Source organism: Bubalus kerabau, chromosome 1 (genome assembly GCF_029407905.1).
Source record: "Bubalus kerabau isolate K-KA32 ecotype Philippines breed swamp buffalo chromosome 1, PCC_UOA_SB_1v2, whole genome shotgun sequence".
NCBI lineage: Eukaryota > Metazoa > Chordata > Mammalia > Artiodactyla > Bovidae > Bubalus > Bubalus kerabau.
The window spans coordinates 110,220,180-110,244,512 of record NC_073624.1 but is presented as its reverse complement, the minus strand read 5'-3'; the positions used below and the strand labels follow the sequence as shown (position 1 = coordinate 110,244,512).

General features: G+C 39.8%; 1 long non-coding RNA gene and 1 other non-coding gene across 2 annotated transcripts in view; one reads left to right on the top strand and one right to left on the bottom strand.

Annotated features, from left to right (window-relative positions):
- LOC129655998 (uncharacterized) overlaps positions 1-24,333 on the top strand; it is a 60,002-nt gene that overhangs the window by 22,518 nt on the left and 13,151 nt on the right. The gene's annotated exons all lie outside the window — the stretch shown is intronic.
- On the bottom strand, positions 24,075-24,200 carry LOC129642646 (U6atac minor spliceosomal RNA). Its single transcript, XR_008709897.1, has one exon. It is a non-coding gene; the product is annotated as a U6atac minor spliceosomal RNA (small nuclear RNA).

Below are 24,333 nucleotides of genomic sequence, written 5' to 3'. Positions count from 1 at the left end.
ATGAATCGCAGCACGCTAGGCCTCCCTGTCCATTACCAACTCTCTGAGTTTACTCAAACTCATGTGCATGGAGTCAGTGATGCCATCCAGCCATCTCATCCTCTGTCATCCCCTTCTCCTCCTGCCCCCAGTCCCTCCCAGCATCAGAGTCTTTTCCAATGAGTCAACTCTTTGCATGAGGTGGCCAAAGTATTGGAGTTTCAGCTTGAGCATCAGTCCTTCCAAAGAACACCCAGGACTGATCTCCTTTAGAATGGACTGGTTGGATCTCCTTGCAGTCCAAGGGACTCTCAAGGGTCTTCTCCCACACCACAGCTCAAAAGCATCAATTCTTCAGCGCTAAGCTTTCTTCACAGTCCAGCTCTCACATCCATACATGACCACTAGAAAAACCATAGCCTTGACTAGATGGACCTTTGTTGGCAAAGTAATGTCTCTGCTTTTGAATATGCTATCTAGGTTGGTCATAACTTTTCTTCCAAGGAGTAAGCATCTTTTAATTTCATGGCTGCAGTCACCATCTGCAGTGATTTGGAGCCCCCCAAAAAATAAATCCTGACACTGTTTCCCCATCTATTTCCCATAAAGTGATGGGACCAGATGCCACAATCTTAGTTTTCTGAATGTTGAGCTTTAAGCCAACTTTTTCACTCTCCTCTTTCACTTTCATCAAGAGGCTTTTTAGTTCCTCTTCACTTTCTGCCATAAGAGTGGTGTCATCTGCATCTCTGAGGTTATTGATATTTCTCCCAGCAATCTTGATTCCAGCTTGTGCTTCTTCCAGCCCAGCATTTCTCATGATGTACTCTGCATATAAGTTAAATAAGCAGGGTGACAATATACAGCCTTGATGGACTCCTTTTCCTATTTGGAACCAGTCTGTTGTTCCATGTCCAGTTCTAACTGTTGCTTCCTGACCTGCATATAGGTTTCTCAAGAGGCAGGTTAGGTGGTCTGGTATTCACATCTCTTTCAGAATTTTCCACAGTTTATTGTGATCCACACAGTCAAAGGCTTTGGCATAGTCAATAAACCAGAAATAGATGTTTTTCTGGAACTCTCTTGCTTTTTCCATGATCCAGCAGATGTTGGCAATTTGATCTCTGGTTCCTCTGCCTTTCTTAAAACCAGCTTGAACATCTGGAAGTTCATGGTTCACGTATTGCTGAAGCCTGGCTTGGAGAATTTTGAGCATTACTTAATTACTGTTGAGATGAGTGCAGTTCTGCGGTAGTTTGAGCATTCTTTGGTATTGCTTTTCTTTGGATTGGAATGAAAACTGACCTTTTCCAGTCCTGTGGCCACTGCTGAGTTTTCCAAATTTGCTGGCATATTGGGTGCAGTACTTTCACAGCATCATCTTTCAGGATTTGAAATAGCTCCACTAGAATTCCATCATCTCCACTAGCTTTGTTCATAATGATGCTTTCTAAGGCCCACTTGACTTCACATTCCAGGATGTCTGGCTCTAGGTGAGTGATCACACCATCATGATTATCTTGGTCGTGAAGATCTTTTTTGTACAGTTCTTCTGTGTATTCTTGCCACCTCTTCTTAATATCTTCTGCCTCTGTTAGGTCTGTACCATTTCTGTCCTTTATCGAGCCCATCTTTGCATGAAATGTTCCCTTGGTATCTCTAATTTTCTTGAAGAGATCTCTAGTCTTTCCCATTCTGTTGTTTTCCTCTATTTCTTTGCATTGATCGCTGAGGAAGACTTTCTTATCTCTCCTTGCTATTCTTTGGAACTCTGCATTCAGATGCTTATCTCTTTCCTTTTCTCCTTTGCTTTTTGCTTCTCTTCTTTTCACAGCTATTTGTAAGGCCTCCCCAGACAACCATTTTGCCTTTTTGCATTTCTTTTCCATGGGGATGGTCTTGATCCTTGTCTCCTGTATAATGTCACGAACCTCTGTCCATAGTTCATCAAGCACTCTATCAGATCTAGTCCCTTAAATCTATTTCTCACTTCCACTGTATAATCATAAGGGATTTGATTTAGGTCATACCTGAATGGTCTAGTGGTTTTCCCTATTTTCTTCAATTTAAGTCTGAATTTGGCTATAAGGAGTTTATGATCTGAGCCACAGTCAGCTCCTGGTCTTGTTTTTGCTGACTGTATAGAGCTTCTGCATCTTTGGCTTCAAAGATTATAATCAATCTGATTTTGGTTGACCATCTGGTGATGTCCATGTGTAGAGTCTTCTCTCGTGTTGTTGGAAGAGGATGTTTGCTATGACCAGTGCATTCTCTTGGCAAAACTCTATTAGCCTTTGCCCTGCTTCATTCCATATTCCAAGGCCAAATTTGCCTGATACTCCAGGTGTTTCTTGACTTCCTACTTTTGCATTCCAGTCCCGTATAATGAAAAGGACATCTTTTTGGGGTGTTAGTTCTAGAAGGTCTTGTAGGTCTTCATAGAACCATTCAACTTCAGCTTCTTCAGTGTTACTGGTTGGGGCATAGGCTTGGATTACTGTGATATTGAATGGTTTGCCTTGGAAACGAACAGAGATCATTCTGTCGTTTTTGAGATTGCATCCAAGTACTGCATTTCGGACTCTTTTGTTGACCATGATGGCTACTCCATTTCTTCTAAAGGATTCCTGCCCACAGTAGTAGATATAATGGTCATCTGAGTAAAATTCACCCATTCCAGTCCATTTTAGTTTGCTGATTCCTAGAATGTCAATGCTCACTCTTGCCATCTCCTGTTTGACCACTTCCAATTTGCCTTGATTCATGGACCTGGCATTCCAGGTTCCTATGCAATATTTCTCTTTACAGCATCGGACCTTGCTTCTATCACTAGTCGCATCCACAACTGGGTATTGTTTTTGCTTTGGCTCTGTCTTTTCATTCTTTCTGGAGTTATTTCTCCACTGATCTCTAGTAGCATATTGGGCACCTTCCAACCTGGGGAATTCATCTTTCAGTGTCCTGTGTTTTTGCCTTTTCATACTGTTCATGAGGTTCTCAAGGCAAGAATACTGAAGTGGTTTGCCATTCTCTTCTGCAGTGGACCGCATTCTGTCAGACCTCTCCACCATGACCTGCCTGTCTTACGTGGCCCCACACAGCATGGCTTAGTTTCATTGAGTTAGACAAGGCTGTGGTCCTAGTGTGATTAGATTGGCTAGTTTTCTGTGATTATGGTTTCAGTGTGTCTGCCCTCTGATGCCCTCTCACAACACCTACCATCTTACTTGGGTTTCTCTTACCTTAGACGTGCAATATCTCTTCACGGCTGCTCCAGCAAAGCGCAGCCACTGCTCCTTATCTTGGACGAGGGGTATCTTCTCATGCTGCCCCTCCTGACCTTGAATAGCTCCTCTTGGCCCTCTTGCACCCGCATAGCCACCGCTCCTTGGACCTATAACCACAGGTGTAGAATTTTCCTGAATTCTATGTCATTCTAGTGAACTGTTGAAACTGATGATAGTTTTGGGAAATACTCAATCTTGTAATTGATGTCAAGTCTTGGACTGACTTGGCAGTCTGGAAGACTGTGTCCTTAACCTCAAATTTGGGTAATTCTGAATAACATATTGTATTCAACCAAGAAAAATGAATATTACCTCCTTGAAACTGAGAAAGAAAACCTGATTTTTCTTCTAGGCAGGTGGGAATGGTTATTGGAAATTAATTACATTTAAAATATGCAAATACAAGAACTACTCTTGTAATTAAAAGCATGTACTATATATTATCATTGTTTTATTTTGGCAAATGTAAAAAAATAGCATTTTTAAGGACTTTCAGATGTTCATATTAATCTCCCAAGCCCTTATCCTCCTTTTGTTAATATCTTACATTCTTCTATCTGTAGATAGAAGGGATTTTCAGAAATATAACCCTTATATTTGGAAAGAAATATCTTTGCCTGTCTTAGGCTGCTGAGCAGGATAGAATGTTTCTGAAACTTGCTTATATTAATAATTACCAGCATTTAAGGAGTCCTTGTCATATGCCAGACACCGTGCTCAGTATTTTGTTTGTATGTAACTAACCTGGAAGTTATTTATTATTTTCTTTTTTAAGATGTCAATTATTGAACCCGAGAGACCTTTATAAAAACTTGTCAGTCAAGTGAAGCTAAGTTTAATTTTAATAGACTTACTACAGTAAGGGAGAACACCGCTTTGACAGTCTTGAAAGTGAAAGTGACAGTTGCTCGGTCGTGTCCAGCTCTTTGAGATCCCATGGAGTGTAGCCTGCCAGGCTCCTCTGTCCATGGAATTCTTCAGGCAAGAACACTGGAGCAGGTTGCCATTCACTTCTCTGGGGATCTTCCCGACCCAGGGATTGAATCTGTGTCTTGTGCTTTGCAGGCAGATTCTTTACCATCTGAGCCACCAGAGAAGCCCTTGGCATAGTCTCAATACCATCTTAAAAGAGTTGTAGTTCAGCTGCTCAGTCGTGTCCAACTCTTCATGACTCCATGGACTGAAGCACGCCAGGCTTCCCTGTCCTTCACTATTTCCCGGAGTTTGCTCCAGATCATGTCCATTGAGTCGATGATGTCATCCAACCATCTTATCCTCTGTCACTATTCTCCTTAAAAGGGTGGGAAACAGTATTTACAGGGTTTGGAGTTTGTGATTAAATGGTTAAGCATGGTCTTTCCTTGCAAGAAATTTATTGCAATTGGGCAAAATTCATGATATAATAGTTCAAAATTAGAGGATGCAACAAGATGAAGGTTTTAACTATCAGTGAAATTTTCTAATAACTGAGTTGTTAGCTCAGATGAGTAATTTATTGTCTGACAGAAGAACTGTTTCCCAGAATGAGAAAACTCTTTGCCCAGGAAAATTAATTTGCAAAAGTTTCTTAAAGCAAAAAGTGAGATAATCCATTAGTCTGCATTCTTATTTTTCTAGACATGAATTACCTGAAATTAATATTTAAGTCATGTTGACAAAGTTAATCTTAAGTTTCAAAAATGAGGAAATTTAGTAATTTTCAAGAATTACACCTAGAACTCAATGAATCCAAAGTCCCAGTTTATTTAACAGCGTAAGGTGCTCCTTCCAAATATATTTATATATCCCTGAAAATAAGACTACATGTAGCCACATCACCACCAAGACTCAGAGCTATTAAAAATGATTAAAGAAGACAACTTAGGTGATACAAACAAACTTTAATACTTCATGAAGTGAACAGTCTCCATGTGGAGAACAGTGAAGCAGGGGAAAATGTGGCAAGCTTTCAAAGAGGAAAAAATAAGGAACAAGGAAGAGAAAATTTTAAAAATGAATAAGGAACAAGGAAATAAGTAAAAAGCCCAGAATTGGCTTGATAATTGAGGATTGGCTTGTTATTGAACCAAACCCTGCTTGTCTGGGCACAGCAAAGCCAATCTACTGATGCCAGCTTGTTGCGAAGGTAAGTGTTTATTGCATTTGTCAACAACAACAACAAAAAATGCACAGCCTTAAAGTTGAGAGCTATGTTTGACTTGGTGAACAAAACCGAGGACTTAAGCCTGGGACTCGGCACCCCAGGTAACTCTCAGAGACTGTTCTGAAGGGGCAAGAGAGGGAGCCAGGATGCATAGGAGTTTTTACAATGAAGACCAGGTAGTTGGAAAAACCTAAAGACCTAAGGAAGACTAGATATCTCAAGTTAAGAAATGCAGTACTTTTCTGTGTATGGAAAGATAAGAGCCTAGGCTCCCTGAAATCATTCCTTTGATGTGCACTTCAGCTGTCTGTGGCGTATTTCTGTGCTTCTCATCCTGAGTCCCTCAGGGCTCACTCAGGGTGGCTGTGATGTGATGGCTTCATGGCTGCAACATCCTTTGTTTACTGATATGGCAGGTGGCAATTTTAGTTCACACAGAGCACCAAGCAAGGAGAATGGGCAGCTCATGTTCAAAAGACCCAAAATCCCTGGTAGCTTTCAGGCCAGGGTCTTTAAAAACAGCGTTAGAGGAGAGGGTCATAGGATATGGGATCAGCTTCTGAGCAGCTTTCAGACTGCCTGATGGTGAGAGATAACAGGGTGATGTTTCAGGAATCTCTATCATCAGCCTTCTGAGTCCAACCAGTCTGGAATCTGTATGCCTATGGTCAGCATATAATCATCATCCTCTTCCTAGTGGGGGTGGGGTTGGGGGACAGGGGCAGTCTTAACTTCTGATGAACAACTTAAAGATATGCATCAGATTTCTATCTCTATCCCTTCAGGAGGAACCAGGCATCCTATGACTATTAATCTAATATGCTTGAATCTGCTCTTTGGAATTCAGTGAAGGCCTTGGAGACTGAAGCTTTGGGAAAAAAATCAAGAAATGGGGGACACAGAGGTGCTTTTGTACCTGGGAAGGCCCCACAGAATCCTGCTTGGTTTCAATCCCCCCTTTTCTTTGCTACTCCTCAGTCCTGAGGGGAACAGGGACAGGACAAGAAAGGAAATAAAATTTTCTATAGAGAGATTAATCATATATTCAGCAGGGGAACTCTGTTTTAGAGGGACTCAGTTTCAGGTTGGCTGGCTATAGTGTGTTTCTCGTCAAGCGGAGTATTTATAAGGACCTAAACATTATCCAAATTTTCGTTTGCTGACATGGCATTCTTGGAAGGAGTGGCTCCATTTTGGACCTGGATGCAACAGAACTAGGGTTACCTGGATTGCAACAGAACTAAGGTTCCCTCCATCAATATGAAGTTACTATCTTTTACCAGGAAGATAAGGCTATAAACCAGTGAATTACTTCAGTGCTTTGTGGAGGAGGAAAATTAATTTTCCTTCTACCCTTCTGAGTTCTTGGCTGAGAACCCCTGTAATAAAAGACAGATTTTTAAGAGGAAAAAAATATTTTTAATTGCATATGCACATAAGGGAGCTTCACAAAGATATGAGACTGTAAAGGCAGCTAGGCGATTGAAGCTTATACGTCATCCTGAGTGAAGGGAAGGGGTGGGGGCTCAGGCTTTAAAGAGGGGAAGCCATTCCTGGGAAGGCGAGAGGACCAAATATTTAGTGAACAAAGGTTATCCTGCCAGGCAGGTAACTCTCAGGTAAAAAGATTATCTCCAGTAATACATCTCTTCCTGGTACAGACCCCCTTCTAATGCAAATTCTCTTAAATATAGATTTTTATTATGAAAGGGTAGCTTCTGTGTTTTCAGAGCTCCTCCAGGGCTTGCAGTTTCTTAAAAATAATCAGCTCAAAATAATCCTTATGCCAAAGATTATTTTGAGGTGGCACATTCTGCTACTTCTCAGCTTGCTTCAGGAACTTCAAGAAAATTCACTCAGCAAAATAAGGTATTCAACCAGTTACCTTCTTAGGACAATAGTTGCTCAAGCTGCTTGCTGATAAGTAATTGTTTACTCCTCAAGAATCACTTTAAGATCCTCACCTATCTGTAACTACCAATCTTAAACTATTAGATTTATATCAGGAATTTTTTCTTATCCCAAACAGATCCCTGCCTTGAAAGACTAAGATTAAACCACAGGAGCCCAGACCTTAAGCCCCTGTAAATACCTATCTCTGACCTCTTCTTTCAGAGACTTTATTAAAACTTTAGGGCTTCGCCCATGGCTCAGTGGTAAGGAATCTGCCTGCAATGCCAGGAGATGTGGGTACGATCCCTGAGTGGGGAAGAACCACTGGAGAAGGAAAAGGCAATGCACTCCAGTATTCTTGCCTGGAAAACCCCAGAGACAAAGTTGCAAAGAGTCGGACACGACTGAGCATGCATGCATTCAATGTGATAGTCTCTCTAACAGTAGGGAAAAAATATTTTAAGAAAAGTAGACAATTGTCCAGATTTGCCTGATCAGCTGGTTATTCTGGTGGTATCTAGGTCTTTTGAGAGAGTTGGCAGTTGACATCCTTTAGGATCTGACATTCTGCCTTATAGGCAGGGTCTGCTTAAATGAATGAGAAATTATTATAAATAGGTACACCACTTGACATAGTGCATCAAGGGTTACAAAGCACTTCAACCTACATCATTTGGCTTAACCATCATAGAGCTACTTAAGGTAGATATTGTTATTGCACTTCCTTTAATCCTTAACTTTCTTTTATAGGTCAGTAAACAAACATTCAGAGAGAGAGGCCAAATGCTTTGGTAAAGATCAAATAGTAAGTAATCAAGATGGAACTTGCTAGATAGATGGCATCAAGCATAATTTTTTTCAAGTTGTGATCAAGGCTCTCATATTACTTAATCTCTTTTGTTTCAGTATCCTTGCCCAGTTTTCCACTTCCAGATATCTTCAGTGTTCCAGTTCAAAATTTCCTCATACTGATCTACTGCTCTTTGACTTTTGCTCTTTGATCTTTCTGCTTCTTTGACTCTTCCAATCACCTGTTCTCTAGGAAGCATCCCAAGTGGATCATAGTGTAATCTTCCACTACTTGTAGTTAACAAGCTAACAATGTCTTTGCTTATTCATAGTAATGTAGTTTATGCATGCACACTAAGGCGCGTTAGTCATGCCAAACCTTTGCAACCTATGGACTGGAGGCCACCAGGCTCCTCTGTCCATGGGATTCTCCAGGCAAGGATACTGGACTGAGTTGTCATGCCCTCCTCCAGGGGATCTTTCCCAGCCAGGGATCGAACCGGTGTCTGTTGCATCTCTTGCATTGGCAGGCAGGTTCTTTACCACTAGTGCCACCTGAGTATTGCTTTTTAAAGGTAGTCTTTTTCTCCTAATCTGTTTGAGGTCCTTATCTTCTAAATGGCAGTCAGCCTAACTAAAGGACTGCTATAACTTCCTTGGTAAAAAGTAAGTTCAGGCTTGCTAAGTCTCTCGAAAGAAAACAACCTGTGTGTGAACAGGAGTTACTGAGCTATCGACTGACCCTGAGATTCAGCGTCCTCTTGAATGTCAGGACACATCATCATGCCCCTACTGTTATGAACTCAGGGGCCACTGCTTCAGCTTTGGGAGATTTTTTTCAGCCAGAGACACAGGAAATTGTTCTGTAGGCTGTGTTCTGTGCAAGGCCTTCTGACAAACTGAGCTGGTGTTGGTAAAAACTCAGTTCACATTCTCCTGGCCAGCTTTGCCTACCCAGAGGGGAGTCCTTTTTTCTAATTTACACAAATAATGACTTGTGCTCAGTCTCTCAGTCATGTCCGACTCTTTGTGACCCTATGGAAGGTAGCCTTCTGGGCTACAGTCAGGCTCCTTTGTCTATGGGATTTTTCAGGTACTGGAGTGGGTTGCCATTTCTTCTCCAGGGACCAAACCCACGTCTTCTGTGTCTCCTGCATTGTAGACAGATTCTTTACTGCTGAGCCATCGGGGAAGTCCTAAATTGCACAAAGACAACAAGTAAATTAGTGAAGCTTACCTGGCCTGAAATATTTGCCTAAGACTTAACTAAAGGGAAATACTAGAGAGAGTAACCTGCTACTGAACAATCTAGTACATGAATGTATCCCCAGCTTGCACCCTGCTTCTGAATATCTTTCTCCTGATCTCTGGGCCAGGATTCCCAACAAAGACTACATGCTCCTAAAACAGAATAACATATCAAACCCTTCTAGAGTAAAGTGCTGCACTCAATATGCCAGCAAATTCAGAAAACTCAGCAGTGGCCACAGGACTAGAAAAGGTCAGTTTCATTCCAATCCAAAAGAAAGGCAATGCCAAAGAATGCTCAAACTACCACACAATTGCACTCATCTCACATGCTAGTAAAGTAATGCTCAAAATTCTCCAAGAGAGGCTTCAGCAATATGTGAACCGTGAACTTCCAGATGTTCAAGCTGGTTTTAGTAAAGGCAGAGGAAACAGAGATCAAATTGCCAACATCTGCTGGATCATGGAAAAAGCAAGAGAGTTCCAGAAAAACATCTATTTCTGCTTTATTGACTATGCCAAAGCCTTTGACTGTGTGGATCACAATAAACTGTGGACAGTTCTTCAAGATATGGGAATAGCAGACCACCTGACCTGCCTGTTGAGAAACCTATATGCAGATCAGGAAGCAACAGGGAGAACTGGACATGGAACAACAGACTGGTTCCAAATAGGAAAAGGAGTACGTCAAGGCTGTATATTGTCACCCTGCTTATTTAACTTCTATGCAGAGTACATCATGAGAAATGCTGGGCTGGAAGAAGCACAAGCTGGAATCAAGATTGCCGGGAGAAATATCAATAACCTCAGATATGCAGATGACACCACTCTTATGGCAGAAAGTGAAGAGGAACTAAAAAGCCTCTTGATGAAAGTGAAAGAGGAGAGTGAAAAGTTTGCTTAAAGCTCAACATTCAGAAAACGAAGATCATGGCTTCTGGTCCCATCACTTCATGGGAAATAGATGGGGAAACAGTGGAAACAGTGTCAGACTTTATTTTTCTGGGCTCCAAAATCACTGCAGATGGTGATTGCAGCCATGAAATTAAAAGACGCTTACTCCTTGGAAGGAAAGTTATGACCAACCTAGATAGCATATTCAAAAGCAGAGACTTTACTTTGTCAACAAAGGTCTGTCTAGTCAAGGCTATGGTTTTTCCAGTGGTCATGTATGGATGTGAGATTTGGACTGTGAAGAAAGCTGAGTGCCGAAGAATTGATGCTTTTGAACTGTGGTGTTGGAGAAGACTCTTGAGAGTCCTTTGGACTGCAGGCAGATCCAATCAGTCCATCCTAAAGGAAATCAGTCCTGAATATTCATTGGAAGGACTGATGCTGAGGCTGAAACTCCAATATGCTGGCCACCTCATGCAAAGGGTTGACTCATTGGAAAAGACCCTGATGCTAGGAGGGACTGGGGGCAGGAGGAGAAGGGGACGACAGAGGATGAGATGGCTGGATGGCATCACTGACTTGATGGACATGAGTTTGGGTGAACTCCGGGAGTTGGTGATGGACAGGGAGGCCTGGCGTGCTGCGATTCATGGGGTCACAAAGAGTCGGACACAGCTGAGCAACTAAACTGAACTGAAGAGTCCCTGGGTGAAGAAAATGGGAATAATAAGGATATATTGTAAAGATTCTGTGAAAATATGCAAAGAGTTTTTAATACCATGCATGACACATAGTAAGTACTTGGTACTGGTGGCTATTATTATGATTCAATAGCCTTTGACTTCACTTTTCCTCTTTGTTGTGTCCAACTCCATATTCAGACTCATCAGTGAAAAGATTAGACTTTGAACACTAAACAGAATTTATATGCCTTCAACCTGAATCTTGATCTTGAATCTTAGGGCAAAGAAATAAGCATATATTTCTTCTAAAGAAATATAACATGCATAATATTTATAAAATTTTTATAGAATATTTATGATAGTGTATTTTCACATATAATGTTTGAGTGTATATACTAAAAGCACTTACTAGATACATCTATTGTTCCAATGTTCATATCATACCTAAACAAAGTGTTGAGTGTGATAGATTTTTATTTTAAAAATAAAAGCTCTTATCTATATAATGCTGCTTTTTATAACTGACAGCTGTAATCCACCAAGAGTCAGGGTGGGCAGAATTCAGGCTCTCTTCAAAAATATGCCTGTCCCCTTTGACTTCAAGAAGGCAGGCAATCCTCCCAGACATGTCACCAGCCTAGGACTGATTTCCTTTTCCTTCTTAGAAGGGCTGATAGCATCTTGCGGTTACATTTGCTTGTTAGTAAAGCCTTTTCTAAAGAACTAAAGTGTGCCACTGAGTGTCATTTAGACTCAGTCAAGCTGGATTGATACAAAGTAGAATATTTTGGAGATAAGAATGGAGCGATATTTTTAGATCTTTTTAAACTTAAAAAGCCTTATGCCACCATTAGCACTTTCATTAAAGTAGCATTCAAATAGGAGATGGGTTTTTATGCATCTATAATATATCAAATTAAGCAGAAGAAAATAATTTTAAGATTTCTTATGTTGACTGCCTTTGCAGTTCACAGGTTTTGGAAAAGTAATTCTTATTTTTTCAATTAATCTTTTATTAAGGACTCCTGCAGAACGGGCAATTCAGTGAATACTTTTGAGAAAAACAGAGATTAGTCTAAAATAGTTAAGATATCCTGTGGGGTCTTTGTTTAAGTATTCTACATGGAAGCAAGTCTGACCCCTCTTTTCTTCTTCATTCCTGTTATCTGCATGCTATGAGCAGAATCACTAACCCGAAAGCCCAGGGAAACCAGACAGGTAAATAAACAAAGGAACCAATGACCAGTGTAGGGTAATGGAAGTATGGAGACTGGAAAACTGGAGCCAGTGTGACTTAGCCCTTATCATAGGTGTTACTTAGTTCCAACCAATTGGAATTGTAGGCCCAGTGTTGATAAATCTGCCTATTGATGGAAATCCTTTTCCATTTTTAAATGGCAGCTAATTCAAATTAAAAGGAAAGTGATTTGGTTGGCAAAAAAGCTTTTATTTTTTTGTAGCATCTTACGGAAAAACTCAAATGAACTTTCTGGCCAACCCAATTTATTCTATAGGTCTTTTCCGTGTGGGCCAACAAGAAAGTAGCTATAAGCTAGAATCAGGGCATAGCCTACCAAGTACAACTCTCACTAGGAGTGAAATGAAATCAGAAGACAGAGCTGTTAGACACATTCTAACTCCCTGTTAGGAGATACCAGCTTTGATTGGATGCTTTGAGGAAGAGTCCAAGGAAGAGGGAATTTTCCCCTCTATTGGGTGCCGTCAGAAAGTTGCAACAAGTCTATGACTGAGTATCTCAGTTAATCTTACCTGGAGAGAGGTAAGATTAGACTAGAATGAGGCTAGAGCTGTAAATTAGTTTAAAAAAAAAAAAAAAAACCTGCAGCCAGTCTTATTAAATTGCAAGAGGGGCTGTTTGGTATTTTGTGGTGTTTGTACAGAGACCTTGTTTTTTATCAGTGCTGAGAAGAAATTATAAAATAGCCTTGTTTAGACTAATTTTATCACAGTTTCAGAGTGACGTTGTTTGATGCTGGCATTCCACAGATTGTATATGTCCAACAAGAGAACAGTGTGGTCCAGCTGTGAGTGCCACACCAGCTTCAAACAACAGAAAGCTGTCTGTAAGTGATGTCAAGGCTGCATTTTTCTTTCTCGGATCTGAAAGCTTTACTTTTACTTATACAAAGTTATTTATATGCAAAGATGTTCAATGTAGCAATATTTATAGCAAAACAGTCTAAGTATTTACCAGCAACAGAAAGGTTTAATAACTGATTATTATAACATCTAATGGGTCACTATGCGACTTTCAAAAGTGCTGTATAGGTGTACTGATATGAAGAATTCTAAAATACTGTTAGGTGCTAAAAGCAAAATATAAAATATCATTTGTTTCTGTTTGTGTTAATGGTCATTAGTGTTTTTTGGCAAATACTGTTTCATTCCCTTTCTAAGATAGGTATATATTTCCTGACCCTGTTGTGTTTAGACAAGGCTATGTTATTAGTCCTTGTAAAGGAGTTATCAATACTATATGAGTTACTTCCAGATTTAATTGTTGATCTAAGATCCTTGGTTACTCTCTTCCTTTGACATGGCTACTGGCAATGATCCAGATGAAGGACTGGATCCCAGAATAAGAAAACCATGAAGCAGAGTCTCTAGTTGACGTGCAGTAGAGATACAGCATGAGGAAGAAAAAAAACTTATTGTTTCAGTCACTGAGATTTTGTGATTGTTAGTAACTGCAGCATAATCATTCCTGGCTAATAGCACCAGAAATGGAGTGCTATAGCGAAAAAGAATATGTGGAGTTGGGTTAAGGGCTGGTGGTGGTTGATGAGAGAGAAAACTTCTATCTGTGGCTGTAAAGATGGTGATTCATATTAGGCAGTAACAAAACACATGGTAAAATGGTCACCAAAAAAAATTATAAAGCAGCTAATGTACCTATTAGAATTAGAGCTTTAAGAGAAGAAGTTGAAAGACAAAATATTAGTAGCAAGTCTTAGCTTCTAGTGGCTGTTTGACAAAATATTACAAGAAAGACACAAGCTATTAGATTTAGCCAGTCCATAAGCAAGGCTATGGTTTTTCCAGTGGTCATGTATGGATGTGAGAGTTGGACTGTGAAGAAGGCTGAGTGCCGAAGAATTGATGCTTTTGGACTGTGGTGTTGGAGAAGACTCTTGAGAGTCCCTTGGACTGCAAGGAGATCCAACCAGTCCATTCTGAAGGAGATCAGCCTTGGGATTTCTTTAGAAGGAATGATGCTAAAGCTGAAACTCCAGTACTTTGGCCACCTTATGTGAAGAGTTGACTCATTGGAAAAGACTCTGATGCTGGGAGGGATTGGGGGCAGGAGGAGAAGGGGACAACAGAGGATGAGATGGCTGGATGGCATCACTGACTCGATGGACGTGAGTCTGGGTGAACTCCGGGAGTTGGTGATGGACAGGGAGGTCTGGCGTGCTGCGATTCATGGGGTCGCAAAGAGTCAGACACAACTGAGCGACTGAACTGAACTGAAGCAGGAATACAGTGGCCCTTTCACCTGGTAGTTTCAAGCCATCTTTTGTTTCAGAAAAGGCCTTTTGATGTATATATTATTGTATTTGTTCTCTTCTGTTGCTTTAGCTTCTGCCCCGAGGATCCCCTTTTATGTGTGTGCTTAGTCTTCCTTGCCTGTCAGCTTATACCTGTCGCTGTTTTTCAAATACTTTTTAACATCCTACTTCTTTTTCATTTTTTATCATTTGCTTTCTATTTTCTTAAGGCATTCAGTGTGTTTATTGATTTTCTCTTGTGTCCTTCCTGATTCTTCAATTCTGAAATGACATTTTCATTTATTAAAGATTTTCTACATTTGTAAGCTCAAATTTCAAATTTTTCTATTTATTCTCCTGTTCTCCAATTATATAATTTCTAAAATTTTGAAATTAAGATTTATGTTATTTCCTGGTTATTAACATTTTCTTAAATCATCTAATCTCACTTTGAAGAATTTGGTTATAGTTTTCATCTATTTTTGCGTTCAGATCATCCTGGCATGCCTTCATTATCTGTAAGGATATTATTTTGCTTCTCGTTTTCTTTCTTATTATAAAATTTTCTCCTTATAAAATCCTCTTCTGTTATGCTCTTCATATGTTTTGCATTTTTCTGTATTACAGGGAGGGAAATCCAGATAGCTTTCCTAGAATCATAGCTCTAGATTTCCTCCTGTAATTTTCAAAATGTGTTGAATAATAAAGTTGACATTTTTATAAGACCTTCTAACTCTGATTCTTTCCAATATTTTCCTGAACCATTTTTTGTCTTTTTTTTTTTTCCTAATTGGGAGTTCTATTTTCAGTATTTTATACTTGATGCAAGATTTGATACTGAAAGGGAATTTTAGCTGATTACTCTCAATGGCTTATAAAGACCAGATTTTTCTAAGACCACTTTACATACCATGGTCCCTTAGCTCACACTGTGAATTCAGGCCTGCTTCTCCCTCCTGATTCCAGCTGCTAGCCTTGAAATATCTTGATGAGTTTACCAGTGAGTACCTGCTGACAATTTGGATACTTTTCAGCTCTGGAGCTATGAGAAACTTTTGTCTTTCCTCTGCTTTCTCTCACAACATTGTTGAAACTGTGATTCTTCTTGGTGATGGTGGTTGGTCTCCACCTGCTCATATTTGGAAGTTTATAGTTAACCTAGTGATAGACGTTGTCCATGTAGGTTTTAGGCTTTGCTCCCCTATTCCCTGTACCTATTTACATGATGCGATTTGGGGAAATTTAAAAATTCTGCCACCAGGAATTCCCTGGCAGTCCAGGGGTTAGGACTTGACACTTCCACACCGGGGGCCTGGGTTCAATCCCTGGTGGGAAACTAAGGTCCCACTGCCACCGCCTTCCCAGGAGTCCTCCACCTTAAATGTTTAAACACCCACTTTTTTTGGATTTATGCTTTTATATATTTTTATTCTCTCTTAAATACATACTTTATCATATTTTTATATATTCATATATGTGTGTGTGCATATCAGTGCAGTCATGTGACATGCTGAATGGAGAAAACTGCAAATTCGTGACATGTATTCCAGCTTTGGAACTATTGTCAGTGACCCGGATCTCATTATATGTTTCTAGCATCCATATTTTGATCTCTAATCTACACACACATGTGCACATATGCACACAATAAAGGCTCTTTGAAAGGTAGACGATGCCAAATTTTAGGGCAGAAAAAAGAATCTGTATGAACCTGGGCCAATCTATTTGTACTAATTTTATAAATAAGGAAACTGAACTCCAAAGGATGTTGCTGGACACAAGCAAATGTCAGCACAAGTGCTGAAATAAAGAAAGGCAAATTACAGAGGCTCTTACTGGCCAGGTTTATTTGCGAAGGACAGGGAGGCCTGGCGTGCTGCAATTCATGGGGTCGCAAAGAGTCAGACATGACTGAGCGACTGAACTGAACTGAACTGTAAATAAGATTAGTGATAATTCTTGTGACAAAAGTTAACTAAAGAAGTTGACTCTAAGAAAGGCTGGACGTTCCTAATAATACTCAAACAAGAAAAGTTTGTATGAGATCCCCAAAAGGTATTACAATATAGAAGAGTGTATCTAATAGAATATGCTTCATATTTTATTGATCCAAATATATAAGGAATTGCTAATATATAAAAAATTTACCTAAATATCTATCTATAAAGTTTAGGTATGTACTTTCTTTGATCCAGTGAGTCCATAAGGAAGCCAGGTTATCCCAGCAAAAGTAGATTCAGTAGCAAGAGAAGGAAAGCCTGAACAGCACATATAATTAATCAGATTCAAAGGGTGTCTGCAGCTAATCAGCTTCACTGGTCACACACAATAATCAAGCAAAAGGAGGATTCAACAGAGTGTTCTAAATGATGAATTAACCAAATGTACGAAAGAGTAAAGCTGACTATGCAGACACTATCCCTCATCTCCTAGAAGCTGACAATTCTTGATGGTCCAACTAATTAAAATAAAATACTAATAAGAAATATATAAGATTTTAATAGTACTGACAGACCACACTAATATATCAATGTGACAAGGCAGTGGATAGGATAAAACTTAGAAGAATTCCTTACCTCTTTGAAAGCTACTGTGTCTCAAAAAATTAAAACTTTTATATAAATAAAACAAAAAAGTTAAAAGCCTCACAATGCAATGATTAGAATTTTACTAGAAAAAGAAATTTACTACTGGTTAACAGCCTGGAAATCACCTTAGACTGCTCAGTCAGGGCCATGTCTCAACTAAGAATTAAAACTTTTCATGAAGTGAAAGTATTAGTCGCTCAGTCGTGTCCGACTTGTTATGACCCATGGATTGTATGTAGCCTACTAGGCTCCTCTGTCCATGGAATTCTCCAGGCAAGAATACTGGAGTGGGTTGCCATTCCTGTCTGCAGGGGATATTCCTGACTCGGGGATTGAACCTGGGTCTCCTGCATTGTAGGCAGATTCTTTACCATCTGAGCCACTCAAAACCTGCTGCTGCTGCTGCTGCTGCTAAGTCGCTTCAGTCGTGTCCGACTCTGTGCGACCCCATAGCTGGCATCCCACCAGGCTCCCCTGTCTCTGGGATTCTCCAGGCAAGAACACTGGAGTGGGTTGCCATTTCCTTCTCCAATGCATGAAAGTGAAAAGTGAAAGTGAAGTCACTCAGTCGTGTCCGACTCTTCTCGACCCCATGGACTGCAGCCTACGAGGCTCCTCCATCCATGGGATTTTCCAGGCAAGAGTACTGGAGTGGGGTGCCATTGCCTTCTCTGACTCAAAACCTAGTTAGGCTAAAATGATAGCATTTTCTTAAAGATCTGGTGAGATTGGCAAAGCCCCGTGTAGGGATCTTAATGGAAACCAAGGAAAATAAGAGAAGAAATAATAGAAAGACAAAATATAATATATATTACATACATAACTTTATTCTTGGTTTTAGAGTTAATGTGTTTATTAGTTTTGTAATCATTATAGTAGTATGCTGTCTATTTTCAAAAGGTGTTTAAAACATTAAAGTAACCTAAAACATAAAGTGTTTGTTCAGTAAGATATATTTAAAAGTTTGGGGAATTTTGCTAAATTCTTGAACTTTGTTTTATTGATCTCTGTAAGTAGTTTTTAGAAGAATTTAAAAACTTACTATTTACTCTAATAATAAAATTAATAATAAATTAGATACTAATAAAGCCAAATGTTTGTGTTACTGTCTAACATAAAGGCCTATCATATAATAAAAACTATTGATAATATTCTAGTCAGGAGAAAGTAGAAATTTAAAAAGCAAACAAATAAATGAGCAAGAAAATTTCAGATAAGTTAAAAGAAGCAAAGTAGAGTGATCAGCAAAATGTCGGAAACATGTTAATCTGGACGAGGGTCATGGAAGGCCTCAGTGCAGCTGTGATGTTTGGGGTGAGACTTAAAGGATAAGCAAATACCAGTCCTATAAAAATCTGAGGGCTGAGAGTTCTGGCAAAAAAACAATAAGAACCAGTGTCCTAAAGCAAATGTCCTTTGCTGTATCGAAGACTTAGAAAGAAGGCCAGTATGGCTGGAAAATGATAGGTGAATCTCAGAATGGTAGGAGAAAAGACTAGATCATGTAGGGTCTTGTGAGCCACAGTAAGAGGAGAGGATTTTATCCCCAGCATAGTGAAAAGTCACTGGAGGGCTGGGTACAAATGAGTAAAGAATGAATTAACTAATTGTATTTGGGGAATCGATTATTGGGAAGTAAGAGGGGATGATGGGAGACCTGTTTGTTCTTTACCTGGATCCTTGTTCCAGTCTTTCCTTGTCCCATGAAGTCTTCCCTGCTCACCTGAATGGAGATAATTTCACTCTTCTTTGCACTTTTTAACACTGCATCACTGCTGTCTTAGGACACTCATTATATACAGATTTGTACTTTAGGGAGCTGTTATGTTTCATCTCCCCTTGAAAATCTTAGGATGTATAAGTTCCTACAAGGTAGTGACTATACCTTGTGTATCTTTGCATTTGTAATACAGCTTAACTTAGTGGCTAATACAAAATTAATATTACATGAGGATGAAAAAGTAAAATTTTGTTTTGCTTATGGTAATTTGTTGTTGCTCTTCAGTCACTAAGTCGTGTCTGACTCTGCGACCCTATGGACTGTGGCATGCCAGGCTCCTCTGTCCTCCACAGTCCCCTAGAGCTTGCTTAAATTCATGCCCATTGAGTCAGTGATGCTATCTAACCATCTCATCCTTTGCCACACCCTTCTCCTTTTGCCTTCAGTCTTTCTCAGCATCGGATCTTTTCCAATGAGCCGGCTCCTGGCTTTAGGTGGCCTATTGTGTATGGCCATACATAGAATCAATTCAGCTCCAGTCTATATAACTATTGAAAGAATTAAAAAATAAATGATTATTGGTATCCACATTAAAAAAGCATGAAGAAGGTGGGCACAAAAGTTGTCTCAAATGTTTATTCAAGGCCAATCCAATGGCTGTTCTGGAGAAAATATATCTGGATAAAACAGAGAAAACTTTTTGAAAACTTTAAATTTTCTAACAGTTTAAAAAATATCTGGGTGGAGAAAATTGGGTTGAAAACATTACTAGCAGTTTGACAAGGTTCCTTTGGAAAACAAAAATAAAGAAGCAAATAACTTCTGTATTCTATTGATTATACTATTGGTAGAAAAAGAAACTAAGAAAGCATTTCATAGACAGTATTAAAGAGATGCAATATCATACATCAGAAGAGAATGGGCTGTGCTAGTGAAGGCCAGGACTAAGGAGAGGTATTGGGGTCAGCACAGAACGGTGAGCACTGGTGAGAAGGAAGATTTCAAAGATGTGAGACACGAGGGTTGCTCATCCATGAACAATGCTCTGAATAGAAGCAAAGGAAATACTTCTGGTCTATACTTACTGAGGAGAACTCTGTGAAGTTGGAAAAACAATTTTAGGAACAACAACAACAAAAGGAATATTAATTATCATCTGTCCAAGCTTTGTATTTTGTCAATGAGAAACCTGAATTGTAGAAATATGAAACGGCACACTGGTTGTTTCACACAGTCACACAGCCAAGGAGCAGAAACAGTTCCAGCTCATTGCTCTTGCCAGTATACTCTGCAAACTGGGTGATTGCAACCCATTTCCCCCTAATTTTTGACATAGTGCTTTAAGTGTTGGGGAGGGGTGTTCATTCTTGCCATTGTCCACCATCTTAGGGAACTGAGGAGCACGTTGGCCCCCAGCGAGGGCTTGAGTAGAGGACACAATGCTGACAAAGTCCACTCACTCTCTGGGACTTTGAATTCTGAACACAGAATCTAGGACAAAACCTTCATCTCGGATGAAGCTGAGTCATCTCAGCAGGGGCAAGCTGACAAGCCTATCAGTTAAATTCAGCTCTTGGATCCCTGGAGCCACGTTATTTTTTGCTCCTTGTGAGTCTGTTTCTTTTGCTTTTCCTTCTATTTTCAAATTATCCCATATTATGCACATTTATTTATTTTTAAATATATTTTTAAAGTTTTTTGTTTAGTATGCTGCTGCTGCTAAGTTGCTTCAGTCGTGTCCGACTCTGTGCGACCCCATAGACGGAAGTCCACCAGGCTCCCCCGTCCTTGGGATTCTCCAGGCAAGAACACTGGAATGGGTTGCCATTTCCTTCTCCTCGCTTAGCATAGCAGAGTCAATTTCTTTTGTTCACTATCCAAAAGTTCTAATTACTGCACTGCTCCTACGAATATAAACATGTCAGGCCATAAGACGAGAAATTAAAGAAACAGTGAAAAAGAAAAGGCAGTGCCTGAAGTTTTTATAAGTAAGACTGAAACAGAATTTCAGATTAGGGTGTACATGTAGGTTTAATACAGTTTTATTAAATAGCTAATCTGTGTCCAGCAGTGGTGAGATAACAACCTGTGGACATTTGAATGAATGAATGGAAATAAAAAGATCCCATAACACATGTCAAGACTCAATAGGTGAGTTGGACAGCCTGATGCAAAGAAAGTGGGAACCAAGAATGAGGATGAATAAATTGGAGTTGAGAGCAGTCAGGAACAGAATCTACAAGATGACTGAGCTACCTGGGTGCCCAGGGCCACCTCATTCTTACTCCTGAGCCTGGTTCTTTCCCTCTTCCTTTGAGTCTGGAAATTCTGAAATTGATTTCTGTACCTGTGTTCACAGGTAATTGAGTCCATAGGTAGCACTAAGAACAGAAGGCCCAGAGATTCCTTTAGTGTCTTTCCATCTTCTACCTGGGCCTTGAAACTCTATTAAAATGTCACTGAAAAAAATTCTCCAAGAGGTATAATTGGAATTCTTGCCTGATGTTGCATTTAGTACCCATGAGCCAGATAGTTTAATCTTGCAGCCTCAATTTCCTCTTCTATGCAATGAAGAAACAACACTCGCTCTGTTTACCTCCTGAGTTGTGAGAAACACATGAGTAAGTGGAGGCAATAGCTTAGTAAATTGAGAAAAAAGAACAAGAGAAAAATGTTACTTTCCCTTCGGCATCATTTCCAACCTGTGTTATGAACAGTCATTTCTCAGCCATGTCAGAGAGAGAAGCTTTAAAAAACAGTTAGTTAAAGAAAAGAGATTGAGACTCTGTTGCCACCTTCAAAGGCCAACCTTCAGGTTATGCAACTCCCTAGAAATAAAGACAGAACAGAGGAGTTTTGACAAAAATTAAAGTACATGAGACTTCACTTTCACTTTTCACTTTCATGCATTGGAGAAGGAAATGGCAACCCACTACAGTATTCTTGCCTGGAGAATCCCAGGGACGGGGGAGCCTGGTGGGCTGTTGTCTATGGGGTCGCACAGAGTCGGACACGACTGAAGTGACTTAGCAGCAGCAGCAGCAGCAGAAGTGACTTAGCAAATGACTTAGCAAAGTATATGAAAGGTATGCCATGACTGAGAAATTGCCAGAGTATTCATTCAGAAAATAGGTATATTTCCATGAGAAATCATCAATTAGAGTATGAGAATGTATCTTGTATTTCTGAATCCCATGCATCTGGCATAGGTTTATCAGATACGCATTGAGTAAATGATTGAACGAAAACTCTTCTTGCCTTGGCCCCAATGCATGTACTTGCCCAGTGCGACATGCCTATCTCCTAAGCTAGTGACAGGACGTGCCATTCAGAATGGTAAGCTAGTCATAAAAGTCTGCCTGCTGTCCCTCTGGAGTCTTGTAATTTTACATCACTGATGTTAAATTTTAGAAATATAGAAAAAGAAGACAAGGATGGGCTTAGCTCATAATAGTAAAGTAAGGCGCTGACTCTTTATTAGGAAGTTCAATTCCATGAAAGCAAGAAAGAGCGGGGGGAAGAGAGGAATAAAGTAGAAAAGGAGGAGTAGAAAATTAAAGGGGTACATCTTTGAGCTGGCCAAATGTTTTTAATTTGGGCAACCAATTCTTGGGTTTGGAAAGGCCATATAAACTTCTGTGTTCCAGAATGTTCCATAGTCAAGGAAGAAGAACTATTAGAATCTTTAGAACTATTCTGTCACCTTCTTTCTGTCTCAGGTCTCTTATTGTTCAAGTCTAACCCACATCATAGCACCTCATGATTGTGTTACCCATCTCTTTGGGAAGATTCTGGAAGCCCTACAGGTCCGGTGAAGCTACTTGGTCAGGTTCTTTTTCCAGCACTGGCACCATGGTTGGTTCTCTTCATAATGCAGTTGTGTCAGCAACTACAAAAAATTGGCTCCATGACTGTGGGAATGGATTGAGCCATTGGTAGAACTCCTGTGGGCAAGACGCCAAGTGGAGAGCTGAGGCACTCAGGGAGAGCAGAACAGTTGCAGGGATCTGAGGGAGTACTTGTACTGAGTCTGGAAAAACTCCCAAATACCTTTTTAAAGACTTGACTTTAGCCCAGCAAAATAAGGGAGTAAATGAGAGAGTCAGAAAATAGAGAAGCAAAACTGAGGATAAAAGAAAGGCAGAATGACAGCTATGGAGCAAGGCTGGACAGCAAATGAAGCATTTTAGAGCAGAAAAATGGGGGTCTTTCTATGAAAGATATTTGTAAAAACAAAAATGGTATGTTTAATACATGACAAAATTAAATTGTTCAAGAAAAAATAAAGGCAATTATAAATTCCAGAAAGCAAACCAAATCAAACAGTAAATTCCAATAATTGTAGAGCCAGTTATATATTCTAATAACCTTGAACATCTAAAAGTGAAAAGTATAACTATTAAAGTTAAGCTAAGATAGAGATTTGAAGACATGATAGAAAAGCTAGAGGCACTCATACTTCCACCTTACAAAATAGGCATTTGAGATGTTGGTGATCAAAAAAAAAAGTGAGATGAATGAACATTGAGAAGAATTATTTCAAGTGACTTTAACACATAGCAATTTGTACATTCCTAGTACTCTTGCCTGGAAAATCCCATGGGCGGAGGGGCCTGGTAGGCTGCAGTCCATGGGGTCGCGAAGAGTCGGACACAACTGAGCAACTTCACTTTCACTTTTCACTTTCATGCATTGGAGAAGGAAATGGCAACCCACTCGTGTTCTTGCCTGGAGCATCCCAGGGACGGGGGAGACTGGTGGGCTGCCATCTATGGGGTCGCAGAGAGTCGGACACGACTGAAGTGACTTAGCAGCAGCAGAAGCAGCAGCAGTATTTAGTTTAAGAACAAAAGAATATCAAAAAATATTGAACTGCATTGTGCAATGATATTTTAAACTAATTATATGTTGGAAAATAGAAAAAATAAACAATTGTGCTGATGTTTTTAGGAACATTTGTAAAACAAAGAGAAATGCAAAATCAGTGAAATTAACCAAAAGTCATGTAATGACTTTATGTTTCCATTGGAATATCAGTACAGTTTACTTTTTTTTTTATTATTTTATTTTTAAACTTTACATAACTGTATTAGTTTTGCCAAATATCAAAATGAATCCGCCACAGGTATACATGTGTTCCCCATCCTGAACCCTCCTCCCTCCTCCCTTCCCATACCATCCCTCTGGGTCGTCGCAGTGCACCAGCCCCAAGCATCCAGTATCGTGCATCGAACCTGGACTGGCATCTCGTTTCATACATGATATTTTACATGTTTCAATGCCATTCTCCCAAATCTTCCCACCCTCTCCCTCTCCCACAGAGTCCATAACACTGTTCTATAAAAAACAGTGGTTAGATGCCACGAAGTAGGTGGCAATGCCTTAACCGTATGCGTGTTGTCAGGCCCGAAAGCCTCTTCCATCCTTGTCAAGGGGAGTGCTAACCTTCTCTCCTTTCATACAACACTACAGTTTACTTTTATCTTGCTAATATAATAAAATTTAATAGCCTATTTCATACCTTTGTGTACTGAAAAGGCCTTCAAATATGACAACCTAGTATAAATAAGCAACTCTAGTACCCAGATTTTGGTCTCTAT